Source organism: Gekko japonicus, unplaced genomic scaffold (assembly GCF_001447785.1).
Source record: "Gekko japonicus isolate JY-2015 unplaced genomic scaffold, Gekko_japonicus_V1.1 scaffold305, whole genome shotgun sequence".
In the NCBI taxonomy this organism is placed as follows: Eukaryota; Metazoa; Chordata; class Lepidosauria; order Squamata; family Gekkonidae; genus Gekko; species Gekko japonicus.
The window spans coordinates 329,673-335,543 of record NW_015165839.1 but is presented as its reverse complement, the minus strand read 5'-3'; the positions used below and the strand labels follow the sequence as shown (position 1 = coordinate 335,543).

At 48.1% G+C, this 5,871-nt stretch overlaps 1 long non-coding RNA gene and 1 other non-coding gene across 2 annotated transcripts in view; both read left to right on the top strand.

Annotated features, from left to right (window-relative positions):
• Positions 1–4,605, top strand: part of LOC107110234 — a 21,717-nt gene extending 17,112 nt beyond the window's left edge. The window contains exons 2-3 of the long non-coding RNA XR_001482509.1: positions 3,771–4,030; positions 4,422–4,605. This is a non-coding gene — a long non-coding RNA (uncharacterized LOC107110234). The remainder of the gene's footprint in view (positions 1–3,770; positions 4,031–4,421) is intronic.
• TRNAV-AAC lies at positions 347–418 on the top strand. Its single transcript has one exon. It is a non-coding gene; the product is annotated as a tRNA-Val (tRNA).
• Positions 4,606–5,871: the final 1,266 nt, after the last annotated feature.

Here is a 5,871-nt window from a genome sequence, read left to right as displayed (position 1 = left end):
CTCTGGACCTGACCCCAACATCATATAAAAGCAAACCAGGTTACTTGCAGACCCCCCATGGGATCTTCGGGTCGCCACAGCCCCTGGTACTTTGTCCCCCTAACCCCATCTCCAAGCAGCCCTGACAGGGAAACTAAGATTACTAAGGAGGAGCACCTTCTGCTAGGGCAAAGGGTGAAAAATCTCAGGTGTGGTGGTTAGAGAGACGGGGCCATGGCTCAGTGGTTGATCATCTGCTTGCCATGCAGAAGGTCCCATGTTCAGTCCGTGGCATCTCCATTTGAAAGGACCAAGCAGTGGGAGATGTGAAAGACCTCCACCTGAGACCCTGGAGAGCTGTAAAAGAGGGGCTGTGGCTCAGTGGCAGAGCCTCTGCTCAACATGCAGAAGGTCCCAGGTTCAATCCCCGGCATCTCCATTTGAAAGGACCAGGCAGTAGGTGATGTGAAAGACCTCAGCCTGAGACCCTGGAGAGATGCTGCCGGTCTGAGTAGACAAGACTGACTCTGATAGACCAAGGGTCTGATTCAGTCTGAACACATGATGCTTGCCTTATACTGAATCTGACCAACGGTCTACCAAGGTGAGTATCGTTTACTCAGACTGGCAGCAGCTCTCCAAGCCCTTAGGGCTGAGGTCTTTTACGTCACCTCCTGCCTCATCCTTTTAACTGTAAAGCCCGGGGATTGAACCTGGGACCTTCTGCATGCCAAGAAGATGCTCTGCCACTGAGCCATGCCCCCTCCTCCAGCCAGCTTTGTGTGATAAGCCCCTAAAAATGGGAGACTTGCACCAACAGATTTTTGAAATAATAGGGATAACTGGGAAAGTCTTCAGGCAGTACACATGGACAGTGCACAAATGTTCGGTTTCAGAGCTGCTTTCATCTGAGGGATACCATCTAGAAATAAAACCACAGTGCCTTCACAACATGTCCACCAAACAGTGAGAAAGGGAAGAGGATGGCTCCACCATTCACCTGTGTATGGGCGAGCTCTGTCTTTCTTGACCCTCTTTTCTTTAGTGCAAGATATTGTTGGAATATATAAGTATTCAGCATGTGTGAAGCATGTGTAACTATGTAAATAGATCATGCCAATCTAAAGTGACAGGTGTCAGAGTAACTGTCAGTCCAGGAGACCAGAGCAAACCGGTTCTGGCTGGTGCAATGCTGATGTCTTATCAGAGTGACTCAGCAGTGATATGATTGGTCATTAAGTGTATATAACTGTGAATGTCCTGTACATTGTGTGCTAACTTGAATGTTGACTGCTTGGCGAAGCACTTTGACGGTGAGAGCTGTGTCTTGTAAATAAACTGCACTGTATATAGTTAACCACTAAACCTGAGTCTGTGTGGTGACTATAGTGGGACTTCAGCAGGGTGCAATTGGACTGCTAGAATTCAACGGTGACTTGGGGATGCCAGGAGCGCACTCCGCGACAGGTATGTCAGTTGCTGGGCATGCAAATAGATCAAGACGGGCCACTGCCATGTTAGTCTGTCTGTAGCTGTAGAAAAGAGCAAGAGCCCAGGAGCACCTGAAAGACTAACAAAACTTGTGGCAGCCCCATTACCGGCTTCAGCATATCCACTAGTAACTTCATGATGTCTGCTCCCTCTTCCGGTCTTGGACTCTGGCTGCCTGGTTTCGGTTTAAACATTCCTCGGGAAGCCGCCATGTTCCCTCTTTGTTTACAATTTCAAACTGCTTTGTCAGGGCTCGAAAGACTTGTCTTTTCGCTATCGGTACTCCAGTAAGTCTCTCAATATAATCTCGCTATTTGTTGCCCCCCTACCCCCCTCACTGCATTGATCTGTCTCTGCGCTCAAGAGCCGTCCCTCCTTGCGCTCCGCTTTTCCCACGAGGGGGGGGTTACTCCGTTTTATCAAAATAGTCCATTTACTTTGAACTCACGTTCATTGTTGGTCCTTTCACAGACCTCGCTCTTTCATCCGTTGTTCTGCTCGATCTCCTGCGCTTGTCCCGGTCGAATTAGCTTGTACCATATGGTCACTCAGCGGTAGGACCGTCAGGGCGGAGGGAAGCCTCTATTCTCCGGCATCGAGCCATCGAAGAGGCTAACCCTCAAAAGCCCTCTGGCCTGGAACCCATCGCAAGGGCTCCATGGGGGTGCCGCTTGAGGCAGCACCCCTCCTTGCCGCTGGTGTGCTAATTGCCTCCCCGCGAACTGGGGAGAGCGACCGCTATCGCCAATCCACCAACCAGCAATTGGCTACATTAAATCAAAACTTTGCTCAACAGCAGCACCAGCTGGCAGAAACGGAGAAGAAAGTGGAGCAAGCGACTGAAAAAATTACAGAAATGGACACCGCAAATAAGAAAGTGAAGAAAAGAGTGACAGATGTGGAAACAATACAAAAACTTCAGGAAACTCGTTTGTTACAGCTTCAAATGGAAAAAGCTAATATGACTCTTAGATTTCAGGGGGTGCCTGAAACTGAAAAAGAAGATTTAAAGAAGACTCTGGGCGAGATTATTGCTCCAGTAACAGGCTTATCAGTGGAGGAAATAATAAAAGACATGGAAGCTGCCTATAGGGCATACTCAAATTATATAAAGAAAAATAGCCTGCCTGGAGAGATTGTGGTAAGATTTGCAAGAAGACAGACCAGAGATGCAATATTAAAGGCAACTTCGGCAAATCCACTGAAATCTGGGAATATAACCATCAGAATTTTAAAAGATATTCCATTTGAAATACGTCAAAAGAGGAAAAGCTACAAGGAGCTCATCTCATTTCTTCAAACCAATGGAATTCAGTATCGGTGAGCGATTCCTGAAGGTGTCATTTTTTAAATCAACGATAAAAGAGAGAAGACTGACTCCATTTTTAAAGCTAAAGAGTTTTTGAGACGTCAGCTGGGATCAGAGGAAGACCTGAAAGACGAAGAAACTAAATCAAGTGACTCTGCTACTTCTGGAACGGATGAGGGCTCTGTGGGCGAAGCAGGAGCGGGAGCAGTGAAAACTGTATATGACTTTAGAGACACAAAACCAAAGTAAGGGCAGAAGGACTCTGTAAACCGCCCTTTGAAGCAAAGAAGATGCTCAAGAAGTACTCTCATAAAAATTAACTTACTAACATAGAAGTGTAAAACAAGAACTCTACAAGTATATTGTGTGACTAACACTTTTATTACTAACATACAGTTTAACACAGAAATGACCTTCTTCACTTGGGTTTTTAGTTAGTGTGGGTATCTTTCCTTTATCCCTAGTTGTAGTCCCTTCCTATATTTTTTGTTGTAGTACAGTAGTCTTATGAGAAATAATAAAATCACCCCCTTGGGGGTTTCAAAAAAACAAAACAAACTTGTGGCAGGATAGGAGCTTTCATGGGTCACTACTCACTTCTTCAGATACAGCTAAAATGTGAGCCCATCTGTCCTATATATTGGAAAGTGGAATGATTTCAGATGCCAAATGACATTAGCAGGCAAATGACAATAGGCAATCCGATTGGATTAGGTGTGATAGGTAGAGGGGTAGTAGGCATGGAGAAATCAGCATTGCTAACGAGACAGGAAACCTAGGTCTCGATTCAGTCCAGGCGGATGCATTGCCTTGAGCTTTGTCATCAAATGGGTCTGAGCTGAGAGGGGAGACTGGTGTACTTCCTGTTAAATTCACCAGATCACAAATGGCTCCCAAATGGAGGAGATGGGAACAATATTCTTCTTTACAGCTCCTGGTCATTTCCTTTCATATCTTTAAATCTTTCTTTTCCCCCATCATGGAATCCAAGACAGTCTACCTGAGAGGGGCGTTTCCAAGAGGTCTCTGAGCCAAAGACCAGCCAGCCAAGTTCTTGCTGCGCAGCATCAGCCAGGACTGCAGGCACACACCTTCCAATCATACCACGGTCCTCCAGCTCTGCCCTTCCCACCTTTGTTTGCCCCGCTCCCTCCAAATCATCACTTCGATCGCAAGCACCGATGCCAATCTCGTGCCAGGACTCTCGAGCGCCGTCGCAGAAGACCAATTCAAACGCCGAGCAGATGAAAGGTTTGTCGTCCACGAACAAGTGTTCCAATTGAATTAGGCAGCATTAAACATTTTCAGATAATTAGGAACAGACGCCGGTTACAAAAGAGAAATGGGCGGTGGGGGGGGAGAGCGAGCAGGGGAAGAGGAATCGTTTGAAGAGGGATCCAAGTGCCTTGGCACACCAGGCGGGAACAGCTTTCAAAAGATGACTTTGGAGCCCTTTGGAGTCCCTGGCATCACCAGAGGCCTACACGGAGCTTCGGTCCTCTTTTCCTTCCGCTCTTTTTTGTCACTGTCAGAGGCCTCGTTGCTTGTGTGGGTTTTAAAAAAAGTCTTTGTCGAAAAAGACTCGGCCCGCGAAGCCTTTTGCGGTGGCCTCTCCTTGATGGCAACTTCCTTTGTTTCCCAGACAGGTGTCCGTCCGCAGCGCAGAAGGGGAAGGAGCGACTGATCTCTTCAACAGCCTCCCTCGTGCCCATCTGGTGTGTTTGCTGATAGCCGTGCCCCAGCTGCCTGCCACTTGAAAAGGACGGCACGCTTGTGCCAGGGACTCCGGCTCCATTCTGAGGCTAACTGAAGTCTGTCGGCTGGTGCTGCCCGGGGTAAGATGCCTCTCTGCCACTGCTGTCTGGGTCACTGGCGAGCAAGACGATATCTTTAGGGGTCTGTGGCATTTGGGCAATGTCTCCTTGGGGGCCTGGAGCCTTTTGCAAAGGATGGGGTGTGAATGCTAATAGACAGGGCTTTTTTTGTAGAAAAAGCCCAGCAGGAACTCATTAGCATAACAGGCCACAGCCAACAGAAGAAATTTATTAGCTTATTAGGACACACCCCTGACAGCACAGCTCATTAGCATATTAGGCCACACACCCCATGTTCGCAGAAGTGTGGTCATCCAGACACACCCACCTTTTGATTCTTATTCGGTTTCCTTGTTTGTTGTCCAAACCCAGGGCTTTTTTGTAGCAGAAGCTCCTTTGCATGTTAGGCCACACACCACTAATTGTAGCCAATCCTAATGAGTTTCTGCTGTTGGGTGTGGCCTATTATGCTAATGCGTTCCTGCTGGGCGTGGCCAACTCGGGAGCCAGCCGGAACTCCGTTCCTCTGCGTTCCTGTCCAAAAATAGCCCTGCTAATGGAGCACAGATACTTCTTCAAAAAAGCAGGGACATGAGAAGCTAGGGAAGAGCCAGGGGACATTCGTAGGGTTACTGAATGGCTGGGATTTCCCACCTGGAGGCTGGCGACCTCTTGCAATCTACAGTTTGACCCCCGGGAGATTTTGTTATTGTATTTGTTCATTACATCAGCATAGGGGTCCCCAACATTGTGGCCGTGAACACTATGGTGCCTGCTGACACTTTTCTTGGTGCCCGCGAAGGAAGAAGGAGGAGGAGGAGGAGGAGAGGGAGAGGGAGGAGAAGAAGAAGAAGAAGAAGAAGAAGAAAAAGGAGAAGAGGAAGGGGAAGAAGACAGAGGAAAAGTGGGAGAGGGACAAGAAGGAGGAGGGGAGGAGAAGGAGGAGGAGATTGGATTTACACCCCACCCTTCACCAATGTTCCCGCTAAGCTGTGGAGTCGTGTGAGCAAAAATTCTACTTTGTGAGCTACTGGCATTAAAGTTGTGAGCGAGGCATTTGGCTACTGCATAAATTAGTTTGCTTTGGAGCCATCCTTCCTGAGCTAGGACGAAAATGTGTGACCCGGAGGCTAAAAAATTGTGAGCTGGCTCACACTCACTCAGCTTAGAGGGAACACTGTCCTTCACTACCCGAAGGAGTCTCAGAGCAGCTTACAATCTCCTTTCCCTTCCCCAGAACAGACACCCTGTGAGGTAGGCGGGGCTGAGAGAGCTCTT